The sequence below is a fragment of the Pristiophorus japonicus genome, chromosome 7, assembly GCF_044704955.1.
Source record: "Pristiophorus japonicus isolate sPriJap1 chromosome 7, sPriJap1.hap1, whole genome shotgun sequence".
Classification (NCBI taxonomy): domain Eukaryota; kingdom Metazoa; phylum Chordata; class Chondrichthyes; family Pristiophoridae; genus Pristiophorus; species Pristiophorus japonicus.
Window position 1 is genome coordinate 170,425,280 of NC_091983.1, and position 23,949 is coordinate 170,449,228.

A 23,949-nucleotide genomic window follows, 5' to 3' on the forward strand; every position below is an offset into this window, starting at 1 on the left:
CCGGACGGTCTGCACCTTGGCAGGACCGGAACCAATGTCCTAGGAGAAGTGTTTGCTAGTGCTGTTGTTAAGTCCTAGTTCGGTTGGTCAGCTGCATTCGACAATAATCGAGTCAAATACCTTCAATCTTTACGTCTTTATTGAAGCGGCTTCGGACCTGTTACCAAACTGCCAGCACAGAGTCTACAGATTCCGGGGCAGGCAGACAAAAGGTCTGCCTACCCTCACAGATGCATCCCTTTTATTCTTACAAACAGAAGGAGGTATGGCCTGCTTCATCAATCACAGTGTGTTACTAGGGCTTCATGAATTGACAGCCTGTTTATCTTTAGAACACTTTATGCTTTTACGAGCGGAATTGCAACAAGCAGAATTGCTCAGGGACACCAAAATCTCCTACGTTTTAGGATAGCCCAGCTTAATCACAAGGAACACATCTGCTTCGCGTCAAGTCATGGCCATAAACCCTTGTTTATCAGTGATGGTCACACAAGCTACTTTGCCCACTACGTTCTCACGGGAAACTAAGTTTGTCTTTTCTTATTTTCTTATTGATTCCTAGAACAATTTTATTAACCCTTTCATGATTCTTCCACATACATTCACATTCCCCCCTTTTATCATTTCATGATAAATTCTCATTCATAAATGTTTACTCTCAATTTTGTGCACGGCCCGGTAACTCCCTGCCTCAACGTGCTGGCCAGTCACGCGGTTTCAGGAGTCCCGGTTGCTTAGATCAAATTATGCCCCATGTTATTGCTAAGATCAATTTTGTCCCGACCAGTATGTGTGAAATTATACGAATCCAAGGATGGATGTTCACATTTATTCCCCAATCCCAGACCTTTCTCCACCAACTCTGACTTTGTAAGTCTACATCGATATCTTCTTCCAGTACTTTGATTTTAGTTTGCAGTTGGTGGTAGAGCAACTCTCGTAATACTTCGGTTAGATGTGGGATGGGTGATATGCGCTTGCCCGATCGTGACAGGTCGTAGTGGCGTAAAGCAAAAGTTTGGCTGTGGTATAGGGCACTGCAGGTCATTTGGGTCCCTTGTCTTACTTCTACACAGGCATCCACACTCTGGCAAGAGGTGATACCCGTGTTTGAGTCGTGAAGACAGGAATAATTGGACTGCTTTGTGAGACAGGTCTGGTTAACGGGCATGTCCACTTTTGCGCACTCAAATCCTGTACCATTCCAACACTGTGGGTACCCATCCTTCCCCGACCCTGTGGTGTTTAGGCAGGTGGCCGGGGTACCTCAGCCATCGGAATATGTGAAGGTAATGTTTTCGGCGGGTGGGATATCATTGTATCCTTGTATGTAAAGAGTGGGATCCATAACCGGGGTTGGGGTAAACAATTCGGTGACCGACATAACAGGGTAGCATACAACCGACTCTGGCGCGAATAAGATCTTATGAGTCCTCAGGAATATATTATGATCGTTCCCCAGTTGCCCTTGCACGTTCCTTTTCCTCCTTTGCCCTGTTACTGGTTCCAGGGATTGGTCCTTTGAATCAACTAAGTCATCTTCAGGTTGATCAGGGCAAACAAAGTCCATCTCACATTCCCTGAACCAGCATGGCAAATTCCATCGGTCTTTGCCCTGTAGAGTCACCTGTCGATCAACCTGTGAGAGTATACCCGTACGGGATTTTATTTTAGTCATGGTCCATGATTCGAGATCGTCTGGTATCCTGGTTCCACATTGTACTATATCTCCCGTACAGAGGCGGAGAATTTGCTCTCGTGAGCCATCGGTTGGGCAGCTGAGTAGTCGTCCCCCTGTTTTTGTTACTGTTATCAGCAGGATCACGACTTCGAACAGCAGAGTTCCGAGCATTCTTTCAATCCTAAAAGACAAAAGGGTTTGCAAACCGTCATGTTACTATCGTGGCCACCAAGGCCTCATGTTATGCCTAAATACCTAAAAGCAGGACAAGCAATCATATGATAATTAGATTAATTAAAATTATGGCTTAAAATTACGGCTAAAACGGTTACGGAACAACGGGAACGAACGTATTATGGCACTTCAATTATTATTCCACGTCTATCTCCACTCCCCCCTTTTGATTACCGCCGGTAATCAATTTGCAATGATGCATGTGCATCCACGCGTCTCTACCTTCCACCTTTACAGCGGTGGGGGTGGTGAGTAAGACCTGAAATGGACCATCCCATCGGGGCTGGAGATGATGTCGCGTCCAATTTTTGATGAGGACGAAGGATCCGGGCTCGATAGGGGATGATCCGTGAGAGGAGGGACGGTCATCATAAGCGGCGCGAACCTGTGAATGAGAGGCTCGCAATGCCTTAGTTAGGGCTAACACATAGGTAGTCATCTCCTCAGTCATGTGATGAAAGTGAACGGCAACTGGAGAATGGTGGTCCCAAGGGGTGTGAAGAGATCTGCCGTACACAATCTCGGCCGGGGTGAGACGCGTCGTCCCTGCGAGGGTGGAGCGAATCTGAAAAAGAGCTACAGGTAATAATTTTAACCAAGTCGACCCTGTTTGAGAGGTCAGTTTAGCTAACTTGATTTTAAGAGTCTGGTTGGTTCGCTCGACCAGATCCGCCGCCTGGGGGCGATAGGCACAATAGAGTTGTTGATGTATCCCTAACTGTTGGCACAATTCCTTGTTTACAGCTGCAATGAAATGGGGTCCATTATCTGAGCTAAGACGACCGGGAACCCCGAAGCGAGGGATAACTTCCTTCAGCAATATCTTAACAACAGTACAGGCTCTATTATCAGTAGTAGGATAAGCTTCAATCTATTTACTAAAAACATCAACAATAACCAACACATATTTATAACACTGACAGTGTGGCAATTCTATATAGTCCATCTGCAAAATCTCGAAGGGTCCGGCTGGCAAGGGTGTTTTACCTAATAAACATGGTGCCCCCCCTTCCAGGATTATGGCGTTGGCAGGTAAGACAACGAGAAATAATATTCTGCGCAAACATTTGGAGGCTATGATGCCACCATGTCTGGAGGAGCAGGTCACTAGTGGCTTTTGCTCCACAATGCGTGGCATAATGAACACATTCAATTACCTAAAGGGCCAATTCATCGGATATACAAATTTGACCAGCGGGTGTGATCCACAACCCGGAGGCAGTATCATATTTACAATCAAGATCGTTCCAAAGTTGTTTTTGTACAGCAGGAGCGTCCTCCTGTAGTCGAAGTACTTCTTCGATGGTTGGCATTGGCTTTTCAGGGGCCGACAAGCTCGGTTTAGAGCTGGACGTCTGCCTCATCATTCGGGGCACAACAATCTGCTGACTCCTTGCAGCACACTTAGCCGCCTCGTCAGCACGGCGGTTTCCAATATCGATTGGAAAGGAACCGGCAGTATGAGCAGAACATTTAATAACAGCGATTTATCGAGGGAGCAGAAGAGCAAGTAATAGGTCAGACACAAGCACTTGGTTCGAGATTGGCATACTGGTTGAAGTTAGGAATCCTCGGTTTTTCCAGAGCTGGCCGAAGTCGTGTACAACCCCAAAGGCGTAACGGGAGTCAGTGTAGATATTGACTCGGAGATCCTCTCCTAAAATACACGCACAGGTGAGGGCAAAAAGTTCTGTTTGCTGAGCGGAAAGGGGGACCTGGAAGGCTCCAGACTCGAGGGTCGTTCCTTCTTTGGTGATGGAGAAACTGCCATCAGTGAATATAACGAGATCAGGGTTTAACAGAGGGGTATCTGAAAGGTCGGAGCGAGGGCTCGTGTCCTCGAGGACTGAGTACAGACAGTCATGATCCGGCTTCTCAATAACAAGAGGTGGACTTTCAATGAAAGTTGCCGGGTTTAGCGTGGTACAGTATCTGAAGGTGAGGTGTGGATTATTAAGGAGGTAGATCTCATATCTGTTCTGTCGGGCTGAGGTCAAGTGCTGAGTTTGAAGTTGGCCGAGCAAGGCTACTACGGCGTGGGAGCTATAGACCACAATCTCTTGCTGCAGAGTCATATTAGCAGCGGATGGCAAGCTATCATAAATGGCAGCCAGAATCTGTGTACAGTGGGGATATCCAAGGGCGACAGGGTCTAATTTTGAGGAAAAATATGCAACTGGTCGGTGTCTATCTCCATGCTTCTGAGTCAGAACCGAAGTAGCGCATTCTTGGAGAACAGTACAATATAACTGGAACGGGCGATCGTAGAGGGGTCTTCCCAAGGCTGGTGCTTGTATAAGGCAAAGCTTTAACTGTTGGAAGGCATCTGTCGCCTCTGGTGACAGCGTGAAATCTCCTTCGCTGCTTCTAAGGCTTCATGAGTTTGATGTGTTAAGGCTTCCTTAAATCTAGTCCATTCAGGACCAGTAAGTACCTGTTGTACCAGAGACCAAAGGTCCCTTGAGTCTGCTTGATAGACTCTGATGGTTCGTGACAAAAATTCAATGAACCGTTGAGGACAGGTATTTTTATTCGGGGCGCTGGTTAATATGGACATAAGTTCATGAGGTTTCCAAGGTAACCACACTTGTATCTTAGCAGGGGGCTGCACATCCGGGCCTCCATCCTCAATAGGCGCTGCTGGTGCCATCACGCGAGGGTTAGGGATAGTTCTGACGGGCAGCTGTTTCGGCGCGCGTTTCTTCAGGGGTCTTGGTGTCTCCCCGTCATTGTCCCCTTCAACATCGCCAACCCATCCCGACTCTGAATCTGTCCCAGTATCTGACCCTGACACTATCACATCATCCTCATCCGTAGGGGTTGATTTCCCCTTTTTCCCTTTACCACTACGTCGTTGATTTCTTTCAAGCCGTTGTAATCTCCCTATTTCCTGTTCAAGTTGATGCCGTCTTTGAACCTGGCTTCTAGTCCCCTCTGCAACGGATCGACAGAAAACCTCATCATCAGACTTAGTTCCCCGACACTGTCGTTCTATATTAGACACATTGTCTAAACTGGGATAAATGAGTGTTGCAGCAGCAGTGGCGCCCGGTGTTGGGACATTAGGACCGGGGTAAGGGGGTGGTAGAACTCCGTTCGACTGTAAATTTGGCACCGGCACATTTACTGCCACAGCCGCGTCAGCCAAGGCATTAACATCGGGTTGTGCCGTCGGACGAGGCGGGGGAGCCCCTGGAGTCCTATTCCAATTATCCCATTCATTGTCATCGTCAGCCCCTTGCATGCCAAGACCAGCCATTGAACTACGTAGTTCAGTTAAAGATTCCTTGTTTGTTCTATTTCTCTTTTCCTGTGCACATTCCTTTCTTTAAATTTCCAATGACTTAAGGATTCCCGCATCGGTTAATTTAATTCCTGCCTTGAGAGCATTCTCCTGCCAACTCGCCAGAATATTCTTATCTTTTTCATCCTGACAATGTTGGCGCCAGATTTCAATCAATTTCTTACTCTTTTTCCCGATTCCCCTTTTCCAAATTAATTCTTGGGCACATTTAATTGTTTCTAAATCGCTTGAATCCCCTAATGGCCATATGTCGGAACCTAATGATATAACTTATCTTAACCTATTTATTCAACGGTTTGACAGACTCATTAAGTGAGACAATTTCAAATCAGTTATTCAACGTTTTGACGGATTCATTAAGTGAGACAATTTCAAATCAGTTATCTTTTAACCCACCACCGTGGTGGGCACCCACAACTTCCTTTTCTCTTTATTCCTTTTCTCTCTATTCCTTTTCTCTCTATTCCTTTTCTCTCTATTCCTTACTGTTTTAACGTTTGACGGACTACTTGTGGTAGACAATTTCCAGATCAACCTACTCCTTCGTCATTTTAACGGACCACCATGGTGGACAATTCCAAATCTATTCCTTCGTAACTTTAACGGACCACCATCGTGGACAATTCCAAATCTATCTTTTCCTGGGGTAATCTGACAACTGACCACGGGCGATCCAGTCAACAATTAATTGGACAGTGGTGAAAGATCCGCGACCAGAACTTACGACAGGAGGAAAACAAAGTGGCAATTTAACTAAATATACTCACTTTGGGGCCCATTTCCTCTGCCGCATCCCGTCTGTAGGATATCAATGATTCAGCCACTTCCAATCAAGAGTTTTTGGGATCCCACTTCTGACACCAAATGTTAAGTCCTAGTTCGGGTGGTCAGCTGCATTCACAATAATCGAGTCAGATACCTTCAATCTTTACGTCTTTATTGAAGCGGCTTCGGACCTGTTACCAAACTGCCAGCACAGAGTCTACAGATTCCGGGGCAGGCAGACAAAAGGTCTGCCTATCCTCACAGATGCATCCCTTTTATTCTTACAAACCGAAGGAGGTATGGCCTGCTTCATCAATCACAGTGTGTTACTAGGGCTTCATGAATTGACAGCCTGTTTATCTTTAGAACACTTTATGTTTTTACGAGCGGAATTGCAACAAGCAAAATTGCTCAGGGATACCAAAACCTCCTACGTTTTAGGATAGCCCAGCTTAATCACAAGGAACACATCTGCTTCGCGTCAAGTCATGGCCATAAACCCTTGTTTATCAGTGATGGTCACACAAGCTACTTTGCCCACTACTTTCTCACGGGAAACTAAGTCTGTCTTTTCTTATTTTCTTATTGATTCCTAGAACAATTTTATTAACCCTTTCATGATTCTTCCACATACATTCACACTGTTGGGGAAGGGTTAAACTAATATGGCAGGGGGATGGGAATCTATGCAGGGATAGAGAGGGAAATAGAATGGGGGCAGAAGCAAAAGATAGAAAGAAGAAAAGGATAAGTGGAGGGGAGCGAAACCCAAGGCAAAAATCAAAAAAGGGCCACATTACAGCAAAATTCTAAAGGGGCAAAGTGGGTTAAAAAGACAAGCCTGAAGCCTCTGTGCCTTAATGTGAGGAGTATTCGTAATAAGGTGGACGAATTAACTGCACAGGCAGCAATTAATGAACATGATATAATTGCCATCACAGAGACATGGCTCCAGGGTGACCAAGGCTGGGAACTCAACATCCAGGGGTATTCAACATTCAAGAAGGATAGACAGAAAGGAAAAGGAGGTGGAGTAGCGTTGCTGGTTAAAGAGGAAATTAACGCAATAGTAAGGAAGGACATTAGCTTGGATGATATAGAATCTGTATGGGTGGAGGTGGAGCTGCGGAATACCAAAGGGCAGAAAACGCTAGTGGGAGTTGTGTGCAGACCACCAAACAGTAGTAATGAAATTAGGGACAACATCAACAAGAAATTAGGGATGCGTGCAATAAAGGTACAGCAGTTATCATGGGCAACTTTAATCTATATATAGATTGGGCTAACCAAACTGTTAGCAATATGGTGGAGGAGGATTTCCTGGAGTGTATTAGGGATAGTTTTCTAGACCAATATGTCGAGGAACCAACTAGAGAGCTGGCCATTCCAGACTGGGTGATGTGTAATGAGAAAGGACTAATTAGCAACTTTGTTGTGCGAGGCCTCTTGGGGAAGAGTGAACATAATTTGGTGGAATTCTTTATTAAGGTGAAGAGTGACACAGTTAATTCAGAGACTAGGATCCTGAATTTGGGGAAAGGTAACTTCGATGGTATGAGATGTGAATTGGCTAGAATAGACTGGCAAATGATACTTAAAGGGTTGACGGTGGATAGGCAATTGCAAACATTTAAAGATCACATGGATGAACTTCAACAACTGTACATCCCTGTCTGGAGTAAAAATAAAACGGTGAAGGTGGCTCAACTGTGGCTAACAAGGGAAATTAAGGGTAGTGTAAATCCAAGGAAGAGGCAGATAAATTGGTGAAAAAAAGCAGCAAACCTGAGGAGTGGGAGAAACTTAGAATTCAGCAGAGGAAGACAAAGCATTTAATTAGGAGGTGGAAAATAGAGTATGAGCGGAAGCTTGCAGGGAACATAAAAACTAACTGCAAACGCTTCTATAGATATGTGAAGCGAAAACGATTAGCGAAGACAAACGTAGGTCCTTGCAGTCATATTCAGGTGAATTTATAATGGGGAACAAAAAAATGGCAGACCAGTTGAACAAATACTGTGGTTCTGTCTTCATGAAGGAAGACACAAATAACCTTCCGGAAATACTAGGGGACCGAGGGTCTCGTGAGGAGGAATTGAAGGAAATTCTTATTAGGCGGGAAATTGTGTTAGGGAAATTGATGGGATTGAAGGCCAATAAATTCCCGGGGCCTGATAATCTGCACCCCAGAGTACATAAGGAAGTGGCCCCAGAAATAGTGGATGCATTGGTGATCATTTTCCAACAGTCTATTGACTCGGGATCAGTTCCTATGGACTGGAGGGTAGCTAATGTAACAACACTTTTTTTTAAAAAAAGGAAAGGTTCAACGAGACCTGGGTGTCATGATACATCAGTCATTGAAAGTTGGCATGCAGATACAGCAGGCTGTGAAGAAAGCAAATGGTATGTTGGCCTTCATAGCTATGGGATTTGAATATAAGAGCAGGGAGGTCTTACTGCAGTTGTGCAGGGCCTTGGTGAGGCCTCACCTGGAATATTGTGTTCAGTTTTGGTCTCCTAATCTGAGGAAGGACGTTCTTGCTATTGAGGGAGTGCAGCCAAAGTTCACCAGACTGATTCCCCTGATGGCAGGATTGACATATGAGGAAAGACTGGATCGCCTGGGCCTGTATTCACTGGAGTTTAGAAGGATGAGAGGGGATCTCATAGAAACATATAAAATTCTGACGGGACTTGTCAGGTTAGATGCAGGAAGAATATGCCCGATGTTGGGGAAGTCCAGAACCAGGGGACACAGTCTAAGGATAAGGGGTAAGCCATTTAGGACTGAGATGAGGAGAAACTTCTTCACTCAGAGAGTTGTTAACCTGTGGAATTCCCTACCACAGAGAGTTGTTGATGCCAGTTCATTGGATATATTCAAGAGGGAGTTGGATATGGCCCTTACGGCTAAAGGGATCAAGGGGTATGGAGAGAAAGCAGGAAAGAGGTATTGAGGTGAATGATCAGCCATGATCTTATTGAATGGTGGTACAGGCTCGAATGGCTTACTCCTGCACCTATTTTCTATGTTTCTATGTTTCTATGTTTAAGCCAGCATCCAACGGTCAGGCAGAACGAGCAGTTCAAACAATCAAGTAGAGCTTGAAAAGGGTAACTGAAGACTCACTGCAGACTCACTTATTCTGAGTCCTGCTTAGTTACGCACAAGACCCCACTCACTCACCGGGGTCCCTCCCGCTGAACTGCTCATGATAAGGGCACTTAAGACAAGGCTCTTGTTAGTCCACCCTGATCTACATGAACAGGTAGAGAGCAGGCGGCTTCAACAGAATACATATCACCATCATGCAAATGTATCACGTGAAATTGAAGTAAATGATCCTATATTTGTGTTGAACTATGGACAAGGTCCCAAGTGGATTGCTGGCACTGTTTTGGCCAAAGAGGGGAGTAGGGTGTTTGTGGTCAAACTCGCAAATGGACTCACTTGCAAAAAACTCTTGAACCAAATCAAACTCAGATTCGCGGACTATCCAGAACAACCTACAATAGATTCTACCTTTTTCGACCCTCCAACACACACACAAGTAGCAAACAACCCAGCGGTTGACCATGAAGCAGAACCCATCACCCGCAGCAGCCCAGCAAGGCCAGCTGTGCAGCAGCCCAGCGAAGGCCCAACAAACGACTCACCAACACCAGCATTTGCACTGAGGCGATCAACCAGGGAAAGGAAGACCCCAGATCGACTCACATTGTAAATAGTTATACTATTGGCTTTGTGCGCTGGGGGGGTGGGGGTGGGGGGGGCGGGGTGCGTGGGCGGCGGAGTGTTGTTATGTATGTAAACCTATAATTATCATGTCGAACCACCAGATGGCTTATCCCCTGGAGTCCCAAGGGATCCCACAATCCCTTGGGAGCACCTGTATATAAGGAGGCCTCACAGGCTGGAGAGGCACTCTGAGATCTGCAATAAAGGACGATGGTCACACTTACTTTGAGCTTGCAGTATCTAGTCTGACTCTTTATCCAAGGCATAACATTAAAAAAATGAACACAGGGGATAATTAAGACAGGAATGTCATCCACAAATTTCTACATGACACGTGTGGTGTAATTTTCTGGCCAAGTTCAGCAGAAAATCCCCAAAGCAATGAAAGCAGCAGTTTCCATGATGTAATTGCACAATCCTGTCCTTGAGGCCAAGCTTATGAGGGAACTCCAATCAATGAGTTAGTAAAGAATTTCAAAGATACAGCTCCCCCAATAACTCAATCGATAAATATACTATGTGACATTGTACTGAACCATACAGACCAGATTCCACCTTCAATTCTTGGTCAGTTGGGAGGTACCCAAACTCAGCTAAGGTTCCTGCTCAAGTCCAGTGATGGAAAGTCTGTGTGAATTTTGGACAAGAGCTAGATCAAGCTGTGATGACTCCAATAGTCAAATAGCATGCTAACACTTATATGGAGAGTGGCCACTTGGGTAAAGTACCAAATAGTTGTTGAAAAGCAAAATACTGCAGATGCTGAAGATCTGAAATAAAACAGAAAATGCTGGAAATACTTATCACATCTGGCAGCATCTGTGGAGAAAGAAACAGGGTTAATGTTTCAGGTCGATGACCTGATGAAAGATCTGAAACATTAACCAAATAGTTGTTGTTTCTTAGAGACTGATATCAGTCATTCTATTATGGAATGGGTGAATACAATAACTGGAGGTAAAAAAAGAGAATAAAAAAAACTATATTTGCTTTGATTTCGAAATCTGCACTGGGACTACTAGCTCCCTGAAGGTGTCTGTGCAAAGGCCACCCAAGAGTGCTATCTTAACATAGTGTTCCTATCGTATCATCATCATAGGCAGTCCCTCGGGGTCGAGGAATACTTGTTTCCACTCTTAACATGAGTTCTTAGGTGCCTATACAGTTCAATACGAGAACCATAATCTCTGTCACAGGTGGGACAAATAGTCGTTGAGGGAAGGGGTAGGTGGGACTGGTTTGTCGCACGCTCTTTCCGCTGCCTGCGTTTGATTTCTGCATGCTCTTGGCGATGAGACTCGAGGTGCTCAGCGCCCTCCTGGATGCACTTCCTCTACTTAGGGCGGTCTTTGGCTAGAGACTCCCAGATGTCAGTGGGGATGTTGCACTTTATCAGGGGGGCTTTGAGGGTGTCCCTATAATGTTTCCTCTGTCTACCTTTGGCTCGTTTGCCATGAAGGAGTTCTGAGTAGAGCGCTTGCTTTGGGAGTCTCGTGTCTGGCATGCGAACTATGTGGCCTGCCCAGCGGAGCTGATCAAGTGTGGTCAGTACTTTAATGCTGGGGATGTTGACCTGGATGAGGACGCGCTAACGTTGGTGCGTCTATCCTCCCAGGCAAATTGTAGGATCTTGCGGAGACATCGTGTACACTGATACTGAAGACTGGCAGTAGTTGGTTCATACTTAATTTCCCCCATCAGCAGGATTTCTTTTCATTTTAAAGGTGAGTTGCTGCTGTAGGAGCAAATGGTCCATGCAGTTGGCACACATCATTGCAGCGTTATATCGCACATTAAATTTACCAGTTGACTTTTGGATGAGCATTCATCAAACGGTGAAGCTAAGCAGTATCATTGTAGATTGGGAACAAATGACAAAAAATAGACTTGGGGCAAGTACTTTTTAGATTTTGCTATCATTCTGACTGGAACAGTCTGCGACACATTGAAAATATAATGGGTGTTTTCAACACTGATGGTGTTGTCTGAGGCTGAACCTGACTGTTCGCAACCGTAGTGTCTTATCTGACCCCGAGATGAGCTTCCGACCACATATCTCCAAAACCGCCTATTTTCACCTCCATAACATCACCTGACTCTGCCCCTGCCTCAGCTCATCTGCTGATGAAACTCTTATCCATGCTTTTGTTACCACTAGACCTGACTATTCCAACACACTTCTGGTTGGCCTCCCACTTTCACCTTCTGCAAACTTGAGGTCATCCAAAATTATGCTGCCCATGTCCTAACTCGCACCAAATCCCGTTTACCTATCACTGACCTACATTGGCTCCTGCTTAGAAACACCTTGATTTTAAAATTCTCATCCAGGTTTGGCCTCACCTCTCCCTAACTTCCTCCAGCCCTACAAATCTCCAAGATATTTGCGCTCCTCCAATTCTGGCCTGTTGTGGATCCCCAATTTGAATTGCTCCACCATTGGCGGCCATGCCATCAGCTGCCAAGGCCCTAAGTTCTGGAATTCCCACCCTAAACCTCTCCGCCTCTCTATCTCTCTTTCCTCCTTTAAAACACTCTTTAAAACCTACGCCTTTGACTAAGCTTTTGATAATTGTCTCTCCTTATGAGGCTCGGTGTCAAATTTTGTTTGATAATGCTCCTGTGAAGCGCCTTGGGGCGTTTTACTACATCAAAGGTGCTGTATAAATACAAGTTGCTGTTGTTGTTGTTCTTCTTCTTGTTATTGATTCTTCACACAACTAGACTGAAGGTCAATGCTTTATAATGTGCATTTAATAAGGTTCCGCATAAGTGATTATTAGCAAAGATGAGAGTGCATGGAATTGGAGGTAGCACCGTGCCTTGGGTCGGTAATTGGTTGGGAGGTAGGAGACAGAGAGTAGGGAGAAAGAGAATGTTCTCTGAATGGTGGGATGTGACGTGGTGTTCTCTAGCGATCTGTACTGGGGTCTCCGCTTTTCACCATAGATATTAATGACTTAGATGAAGGTATAGAGAGTTGTATATCAAGTCTGCAGATGACACTAAGTTAGGAAGCACAGTAAGTTGTGTAGAAACTGGTTTAGGTAGCTACAAAGGGACATAACCAGACTAAATGAGTGGGCTAAACTATGGCAGGTGGAGTTGATCCACTTTGGCCCTGATAAAGACAAATTGGAATATTTTCTTAATGGTAAGAGACTAGGAACTGTGGAGGAACAAAGGAGTTTGGGTATCCATGTATACAATCACATGTACAAAAAGTAATCAAAAGGCTAATTAAATGTTGGTTTTTATCGCAATGAGGTTGAAATGCACAGGGGGGAAGTGATGCTTCAGTTGTACAGATATTTGGTCAGACCTCATCTGGAGCAATGTGGTTACTGCACCTCAGGAAAGATATATTGGCCTTGAAGGGGTGCAATGCAGATTCACCAGAATGATACAAGGGCTTATAGGGTTAAATTGTGAGGATTGGTTGCAAAAACTAAACCTATATTCCCTTGTTTAGAAGCTGTTCAAAATGATAGAGTTTCGATACTGAGAAACTATTTCCTATGGTGGAGGAATCCAGAACAAGAAGGCATAATCTTTAAATTAGAGTTAAGCCATTTAGGATCGAAATCAGGAAGCATATTTTCACACAAAGGGTAGTGGAAATCTGGAATTTGCTGTGCCCAACACTGAGATCAATAAATATTTGTTAGGTAAGGGCATCAAGGGGTATGGAACAAAGACAGATAAATGGAGTTGAGGTACAGATCAGCCATGATCTAATTGAATGGCGGAACATGCTCAAGGGACTGAATGGCCTACTACTATCCCCATGTTCCCACACCTTCTTAGGATTCATGTGGTCAGCTTTGGTATGCCTTAGGTTTTGAAGTGCCTTCTTTTGTAAGGAGCTGATGGGGCAACTTCTCTATCCTCTAATATTCACCACAGTCCAATTGTCTTCCTCCAGACCAGGTGCAACCCCAGCCTGCTGAAGGCATGCCCATTGAAAGACCTTCCCTTGACCTTATGAACTTTGACAGAAATCAGGGGTGGTGTACCATGGCACTTACATCGGGAAATGTCACCCCATGAATTTTTGGTCCCCAATGTGGAGTCACAATAGTTGAGCCTTTATTGTCTTCACTTGACTTTACCATTTTTCTAACAGGAGTCATTGGATAGTAATCGAGAGTAAGAACCTTGCCTGATTTAGTTTTTTTTCCCTAGCCCAGGGACACTGAGCTTAATTTTAGCATCCTCACTTCTGCCCGAGCAAACAGAATTGGTAAGGGTACAAGTTAGCTCTGGGCACCTGATCAAACTGCTGAATTCAGGTTGGTAGGACTCCGTTTTGCTTCTGTACTTACTGCTAATGTTAAATAATGACATGTTTATCTTGCGTGGATTCAGGTGACCTTGCTGTTTGTTCAGTTTCTTCTGCCCCAATTCAGGTCAAGACTGAAGGTTCCAGTTACAACATGCTGGCAGTGATTGTTTATGCTAGTTGGGAACCTTTTGATGTAAACTAGCTAATCTAACTTTGAATATCCAGTGGTCAGAGGTTTTCCTCTTAAACTCACAACAATTTCAGCATTTTGTTCTAGATCAGTTGTGAAGAAATATGGCAATAAAAGCAAAGTGTCACAACATGACTACACTTCAAAGGTACCTCATTGGCTGCAAAACACTTTGGGACTCGAAAGTCATGAAAGGTGCTATATAAATGCAAGTTGTTTTTTTATTCTATACATCATGCAAATAGATTCAGAAAGAAGAATGCGGCTGAAGGAATGCTGGTGGAATGCGTAACCTGCTGTATAATTGCTGTGCAGGACAATCACTCAAAAGTATTGTAAATTGTGTGAGTAGGAGATGCTTAGACTGACAATACAATGATGGGTGTGTACGCTTAAGACTTATCACATGTCTGATGTGCACAGTGCTTGCTATTGCAACAAATCCAGGATCCTGCACATAAACAGTGCACAAAGCTTAGTAACGTTCAAATATTATAAATACCAGCCACGTCCACATCCTCTATAATGTGACTAGAGCATCTGAGCAGCACTACAGATGCACAGCATCCATGTCGAAAAAAGAAATGTCAGAAAATTATATTCTTACATCCAGGGTGGCTCTCAATTTACAATATGACCATTCACTTTTCGTCCCCATTATTTGCATCTCCAATAGCCAAACAAAGAAAAGTGGCATTATGGAACTAATACCCTATACCTGCGATTTGAGGTGTCTACTCTATATGGTCCACGTCTCTGAGCGTGGACCATATAGAGGAGGGCGGGTATCACTACAGACCTGTAGACCATAAGCTTCAAATCGCTGAGAAATACCACCAACAATGTCTCCGCAAGATCCTACAAATACCCTGGGAGAACAGATGTACCAACGTTAGTGTTCTCGATCAGGCCAGCATCCCCAGCATCAAAGCACTGACCACACTCGACCAGCTCCATTGGGCGGGCCACATTGTCTGCATGCCCGACACGAGACTCCCAAAGCAAGTGCTCTACTCGGAACTCCTATACAGCAAAGTGAGTCCCAGATGGGCAGAGGAGACGTTTCAAGGTCACCCTCAAAGCCTCCTTGATAAAGTGCAACATCCCCACTGACACCTGGGAGTCCCAAGGCAAAGACCGCCCTAAATGGAGGAAGAGCATCCGGGAGGGCGCTGAGCACCTCGAGTCTCGTCGCCGAGAGCATGCAGAAACCAAACACAGACAGCGGAAGGAGCATGCGGCAAACCACACACCCCACCCACCCTTTCCTCCAACGACTGTCTGTCCCACCTGTGACAGAGACTGTAATTCCCATATTGGACTGACCTGAGAACTCACTTTTGGAGTGGAAGCAAGTCTTCCTCGATTTCGAGGGACTGCCTATGATGACCCTGTATCTTAAATGTCAGAAATTAGAAAGCTGAATTGATGGAGAGACCATCAATGAAATCATTCAGATCAGGAGATTGCTTACAGTTACTTAGAGCCATGAAAATTATTTTTATTTGTCGTAGTTGTCTGCCCCTTTAAGTTGCTGCAGACATTCAACTCTTGTAGCAGTACTCTCTTTCAAGTTTCTCGCATGGCACGTTCCCAAGTGCAGGTGGGAATAGGAAGCCGCCTAAAAAATATCAATGGGAAATTCATCGGGGTCGGCATTGGATCAGTCAGGTGAGTGGAAGTCTGCCCTTTCACACTCCCAACCGTATTACTGGGAAGCTGAGAATCTTTAGCCACTGTGTCTGCCTGTTTCCAATTAAGATAATTAATTTTGTTACTTCATTAACTATTAATAAATTAGCAGTGTAAGCTACTTCAGCGCATTGACTTCCTATTGTCGTCGCAGGCCATTATGTATGCTCTGTGTATAAAAAATAACATGAACAATTGAATATGCAAAGTAGCCCAGTGATTGATGTAGAACCATATCACTTTCTGCATTCTGCCAATCGAAAGCCATTTATTTCTAGCATTCATGTTGCTGTGAGAAAGATGAAACAATGTCAACAATAGCTCAGAATACATTAATAGGAACTTTACGAATGTGTTTCTTGTTGCATGCTCACACCTTTTGTGTATTGAGTGAGGTGATCTGCTGGTACATCTGCTGCTGACAGATGTAACATGGTCGCTATGAGGGTGTCAGACTGAAGAATAACTAATTTAGAATCAGTAAATGAATGGTAGCAGAGCTCGCTACCTCTCTGGAAAGTATGTTGTCCTTGGGTACGTAACAATTATTAACATATCGGTGGATCCCCAGCAGTGATAATACAAGGAAAGGATTTGTCCTTCATTGAAAAAGTTAATATTAATGACTATCATTAGGCAACCTGAGGTAAGCATTCCTCTGGTCACTATGTGTGAAAGTATCGCAAATGCTTTTTTTGAAGAATTCCATTGTTTCACTATTTTTAGTAAAATAATAAACAAGTTGTCAAAGAACACAAGTTTGATTTTGCTAGAAATATCAAACAGAGGGAGGCTGAAAATCTGGAAGCGCACTCTACCACAGAATGGTAGGGGACAGCATTGCTCCCATCATCCTCCACACTCTGCATTAGGGAGTCCAGCCTTGCCAGCAGACGGGCACTCAACCTTGCGGCAACTGTCACACATCTCTATGGTTTGCGAGTCATTTGCTCATCCAGCTTTTCTGCCTGGGAGGAGTAATGTTTTTTCAGTAAGACCCGGGAAAAGGGAAAGAGAAGGTACAACTTAGAGAAAGGAGAGTCTCATGAAAAGGTAAATAAAAAAATATAAAGCAGAATATTCTGCAAAGCAATTTGAGTCTATTAAAGTCAAACATACCAGCTATTTTATTATTTATATACTACAAATGCATATAAAAAGTTTTAATTGGAACTCCCTCAATGGCTCAATGGTCCAGTGCTGAGCAGTGCAAACCAGCAAAGTCCCAAGTTTAATTACCAGTCTGTGCTGAGTTAGCTGATCTTATCTTCTGTGGCCAAAATACCTTTGATTTGGGGATAAATGGGGAAAATAAACCATGATGGTCACAGCTGATCACTATCCAGCAATCCAAGCATGAAGTTCATGTGTGTGGCCGTCAGTTGTAGACAGGATTGCACTCAGCTTTGAAAGAAAGAAAGACATATATAGCCTTTCACAACCACCAGATCTCCCAAAGTGCTTGACAGCCAATGAAGTACTTCTTGAAGTGTAGTCACTCTTGTAATGGAGGGTGACCCCACAATTGAAGAGCCTGTTGACTTAGGCGTAGAAATTGGTCTTGGTTGCGACCATTTTCCAGGCAAAAAACAGGAGCAAAATTGACCAATTTCACAGGACTGTGCCCTGTGCCCCAAGGACGCCTGAAATAAGTCCAACACCATGCTGGCTGTGGATGATTTTCAGCCATCCTGGGCAGCCGCCTTAAGCAGATATTAGGCCAAATATGCTAATAAAGGGTTTAACGACTGACCTCTCAACAAAATTCATCAGCGCTGAGCAGAGCAGGGGCCAAGCCTGCTCCACTCAGGTGTTGTTGGGATTCTTGCAGCCTAACGAGCAGCTGCCACCAAAATGTAAGTATTTGTTTAACTTACCTTCCTGTGGAGCTGGGCGGAGCAAGAGTGCTCCTCCTGGCTCCGCAGCTCTTCAGAGAGCCGCTGTCACCCCGAGATCGCACCCCTATCCTGCACTTCTTTCCCCTCCGCCCGATCTTACCTGAGGGCCACTGCTGGCGAGGCAGAGAGCCCAAATTGGAGCACCGCTAACGAGCAAGCTGCCTCTGGAGGTGCAACAGGCGCTGGTTGTTTGCCCCAATGATGACAATGAGACTCGAGGCCCAATTCTGCACTAGCCTTGGATCTCACGGTTCTGGTGCCACACTTAATTATGTGCCTGAAAATAGCCCATTCCGAATTTCTACCTCTTATCGTCAAGGTTCTCACATGAAGAACGGTTGCTTGCTGAAGTAGCGGAAGGCGATCAATACCCATGGAACTGTACCTCAGTGTTAGTCACTCCTTCAGGAGAAAATTCAAAGAGAAATTGTTTCTTAATTAGTTACCTTTTTTGAGTGGGGAAGTTGTATGAGAATGTAGCCATTGTTTGTACAGTTAAATGTTTCCAAGAACTGAAACCATGACAGAGTTATGGGTGGTTCTAGTTTGAATGATTGGAGGTAGTTACCGAGGCAAACTAGTGGCGTGCAAGCTCAGGTTACATCTGCTTAGATCACAGCGGGGGAAGGACAAACAGTGCTCATTTTACTTTCAATATGTAATGAAACAGGTCGTATTGAGTCATTCCAGTTTGCTTTATACATGGAGAAAATAATTTTTCAGTTTAGATCATTTGATGTAAACTTGCTAGAGGGGTAATCCGGAGACGATTGAATTGTCAGCAGTTACAAGGTAAATTCTCTCATTTCATTTGTATGTTTTAATTCAAAAGAATAATTGGTTCAGAACTCCGAACACGGCAGGTTATTTGTGCTAGCATATTTCTAACATTCAGGCCATGTAGTGGAAATGGAGTGAAATTATGTTAATTTATTTTATGTTTCCATCAAGTCAAAAGCTGTTGATAGAGATTCCACGAATTTTCATGTTACAACCAGAGTGCCATTACTAAAAAGGGAAGCAGAAGTCACAATGATTCCTGCTTTTTCACATTTTTAACCTATTTGTGCCTTCAACAACATTACAGAGTTTATGAATTTCTGAACGATTCCTGGCCAACATTGTGCACAGTAACTACAGAAAAAGTTATCTACATCCAAAGTGATCAAATATTATTTGTAGTCCAGTGTTGTAATAATAAAAGCACAATTTTAATTTTTTTTATTTTTTATTTATTTATCTTTCCAATTCTTTGTCAAATCACAAACGTCAGAGGTCACCTTGCACACATCAAGGATCACTCTGCGCCAATGCTCTTAGCCAAAAGGCCTAGAGCCACTGCACCGTTCCTGGAAGTACTGCAATACCAGGTTCGTGCCATGGAGGTGAATGGGTCAGGCCCCCCACACACCTCCGTGGAGGTGGATGGGTCAAGCCACCCCACCCACCTCCTATTTGCACAATGCTAATCTAAAATTACTCAAGGGGGAGTGATGCCGTATTGTCCCTGCAGTGATATTGTGAATGGGAAATGGGTAGCCCCTGGAGCCTTCACTCACCATGTCACTGCAGAAGATATTCTGAATTAAATGTCTGTCCTCAGACTGTTGCAGATCAATAAGTTTTTTTAATCCAATTTTTTTTCCTGTTGATTCATGCTGGCATATGGTTCCGTGAGTGCTGGCAGCCCCATGGTCTTTGCCAAGTGGTCTTTGTCTTGATTATTAAGCAGTGACTGTCATTGTTTGACAATTATGGATATGACTGTGGAGCATAATCCGGTCCTCGCCCAATGTCCACATGCAGGTACAGGTCAGGAGCATGAACTCTGGTGGACTTCCCTCCCCTTCAGCCCATGGACTCTGAGATGAACTGTAGCATCCTGCCACTGCCCTCAGCTAACTCAGCACAAACCAGAGAACAAACCTTGAGTTTGCAAAAATTAGGCAGATGAAGTATAATGTTGGAAAGTGTGAGGTCATGCACTTTGGCAGAAAAAAATCAAAGAGCAAGTTATTATTTAAATGGAGAAAGATTGCAAAGTGCTGCAGTACAGCGGGACCTAGGGGTACTTGTGCATGAAACACAAAAGGATAGTATGCAGGTACAGCAAATGATCAGGAAGGCCAATGGAATCTTGGCCTTTATTGCAAAGGGGATGGAGTATAAAAGCAGGGAAGTCTTGCTACAGCTATACAGGGTATTGCTGAGGCCACACCTGGAATACTGCGTGCGATTTTGGTTTCCATATTTACGAAACGATATACTTGCTTTGAAGGCAGTTCAGAGAAGGTGGGGGGAGAGACTAGAACTAGAGGGCATGATCTTAGAATAAGGGGGCCGCCCATTTAAAACTGAGACGAGGAGGAATTTCTTCTCTGAGGGTTGTAAATCTGTGGAATTCGCTGCCTTAGCGAGCTGTGGAAGCTGGGACATTGAATAAATTTAAGACAGAAATAGACAGTTTCTTAAACTTAAACGATAAGGGGATAAGGGGTTATGGGGAGCAGGCAGGGAAGTGGAGCTGAGTCCATGATCGGATCAGCCATGATCTTGTTGAATGGCGGAGCAGGCTCGAGGGGCCGTATGACCTACTCCTGTTCATATCTCTTATGTTTTTATGTTATTATATTGATCAGTGTGGCTCTCTACCACATCTTAAGGCGATTTTACCCACAGAGGCATTGGCAGGAGCGATTGGGGGGGAGGGGATGAGGGGTGATGAGGAGGGGCTTTGACTGGCATGTTTTTAGCCACTCTCCTCAAACAGAGTCAATGCCACTGTGCTTTTAACTGTACACACAAGAAGGCAAGATCATCTTCCCACTCAAGAGTTGTAAGGGTAAATCCTATAAATTAGGTGTGCACTCCCAGCACATGAAGCCCTGCATGGGAGTGTAAATTTGTAGCATCTGCCCTATAGAACCCAACCGAAGTGAATTCCAATGGAATATTTTGTAATATTTTGTTTATTTGTGCCTTATTAAATTTGATGGTGGGTGCGTGGGAGAGCTTTGAGCCTACGGGGAAATGGATGGATTAACAGTTGTAACATGATCTGATCTTGCTGATGACAATCTTGTTTGCTGAAAATTGAGCCACACCCTATAAAACCGACAGGAATTGTTCTCAGATAGCATTGTATTTGTCACGTTAGTTTCAGTGCAGATGGCTATGGAAGTCGGAGATCAAACTCATCTTTATGCTATCCCACCAGGTGCATTCACACAGGTGGCTAGCAAGTCTGATCGTATGTGCGGGAAACTAGTCTGCATTGTAGTCATCACTGGCAGGGTACATTTTTAGCTGTTGGCCAGTTCACGGAACCACATTCCAGGTTTTCCACTGGCAAGTCCCAGTTGATCATATTTTCCTTGTGTGCTTATTCAGACTGTTTGTGCTGGCCACCTTTCTTACTTTTTCCCTCCTTGATCTTGTGGCAAAAGATCCGCTTTGGGAACTGATCCTTGCTTATTCTCACCCCGTTGCAAATTGAGGGCAGCTGTCTTTTTATCAGTATCACCTCTTTGCAGATGGTGTTTGCCTGTCACAGAACCTCAGTATTGGGTACACTGTCCTGTCACTTGATGTTCAAAATGATGCGGGAATGCTGCAGCTGGAAACCATTGAGTTCTTGTTACGCCATCTGCAACAGGTCCAAGACTCAAGGCCACACGATAGGGTACCAATGATGGCCTGTAATTTGCGGTCAGCAGCTTAGCATCGCTGCTGACCTCGAAGAAAGCTGCCCAAAGAGATCGCGCGATCTCCGTGGTGATGAGTTTGTCTTTCTCGACATGTAATTCATTGTAGTGCTATGTGATGGGAATCCCCAACGAAGAGCTACAGTGAGATCAATAAGCTATCTGAGCAGCCAATCACATTGAAGAATTCTTACAGACAGCAAACCAGGAAATGAAAAGCAGCTTTTATACGCACTTTAACAAAATGTTAGAGAGTGAAATAAAGATTGGGGATAAGGTAGAAGCTAAAATATCATGAACAAACTTAAAAAAAAATAATTTAAAAAATTGTAGTTTTATCATAATGGAGAAATTTGACATTCCACAAATATAAAAATTAGTTTTTCAAGGGCAGAACATTTATTTAGCAGTGAATACACTGTTAAAATCCCAGTTACACCTATTCCAACAAAGTTTAATATTTAATGGGGTGTTTAACGACGATATTAGCAGGGAAAAGGCCACGTTTTCATCAGTTTCATTGATTGCTGGCATTGGAGGTGGGTGTGTGTGTGTGGGAGGGGGGCTGCGGTGGGGGATACATCCACAGCGCAGCCAGTGTCGGAGCAGTGAATGACTGACTACAATTTCAGGATTTCCGCTTTTAGATGTGCATGCGCTAAATCCTGAAGTTGCTGTCAGTTTCAGAGGGGTAATGACGGCGAACGCTGACAATCCGTCGTCATTACCCAACGCAAAATCCATGCCAATAGCTGCTTGATAGACTAGAGCTTTGTCTGCATATATGCTGTGCTAATCAAACACCCACTTCCTGAGATGCCGAAAGAATACACTTGCCTTATTGATACAGCTGGTGCCTTTTATTTCGATCATGGCATCGTTAGAGATGGCATGGCCCAGTTTTAACATGAACCAGATTAAACATGCTTTAACATGTTCATCTGCGTTCCTTTAATGGTGAAAAATAAATGTTTACTTCATTCTCAAAGTTACCTGATATTTCCCAGGTAGGCTACAGACGTAGGAAAAGATGCAGTGAAAGGGGAGGGGGAGGCAAATGGAAAAAGGAACTGATTAGAACAGTGATCACAAGTGCTTATTTAAACAGCTACTGCTGCAGCCAAAAAAGCAACAGTAATTATCTGGGAATTTTACTGCCTACGGTGCTCCAACACAGCCCAACACACTAATGGGAACCGCCCTGTGCTTATTGATCACCACACTTTTCTGCCAAAGTGCTGCATTATCTCATGAGTGCATTGGCACTGCCCATCAACTCGACTTCTTCAGTTTCTCCTGAGTTGCACACAGCAACAGTTTAGTACTAGCTTGTGCTAAGGCCACATACCTACTAGGAACTAAGGCGATATTGACCAAACTTAAAAGAAAGAAATTGGGCTGGATTTTATGCTTTGATGTTTTTGGGGCGGTGGGACAGTAAAGTTTATGCCCGGGAACAGTTTGCACCTTAGTTAGTAAAATTGGGCTGCTGGGCCCTGAGTCAGTGCTAAGGAAGGTGTTGTAAACTTCTCTTAGGGCGTTAGGATGGAAAACGCCTGAACTAAAGGACTGGGTCGGGAGCGTTCAGGAGATGCCGGGGGGTGCGGAGAGAAAGAAAACCTAAAAAACCCCACAAAAATGTTCCCAAAACATTGCCCAAGTCACCACAAGACAAATCGCAAAAAAAATTTAAAGAAAAAACAATCACTCTCACCTTAGATATCGTTGCACCACCTGATTTCCCAGGCGTTCACTGCCGGGTGTACGGGTCGGGCAAGAATCAAAACATTGCACACCGATGCAGTTTTTCTGGGTAGTGCTGCTCAACGGCGCCACTAAACCAGGGTCGCTGCGGGGTGCTGGAGGCTGACCGCCCGGCCAAAACAGCTCACTGCCACCATTGCTGCAGCTCCAGGGTGAAAGACGGAGCAGAGAGGAGCTGAAAATCCATCCCAAAGACTTGCATTTATATAGCGCCTTTCACGACCACTAGACGTTCCAAAGCACTTTACAGCCAATGAAGTACTTTTTTTTGAAGTATAGTCACTGTTGTAATGTAGGATTTCAATTCTTATAGCACCTTACAATTGGCAGATAGAAGGGACTTCCATCTAATTAGTCTAGATTGGTTTCAAGTTCAGGTGCGAGAAATTAAATGAGAATATACAAATTTACTAATTAACAGCTTTGAAAAAATTTGGTTCCAGATCAATACACATTGCTGACAGCAAAAGGTTATTGGATAAATACTTGAACAGGAAAAACTTTCAGCGCTATGGAGAAAGGGCAAGGGATTGAGACTAATTGGATAGCACTTTCAAAGGTACGATGGGCCAAATGGCCTCCTTCTGTGCTTATTATTCTATGAGGCTAGATGTAAATTCCACACACAAACACATTCAACAGGCATATGAGAACATAAGAACATAAGAAATAAGAGCAGAAGTAGGCCAT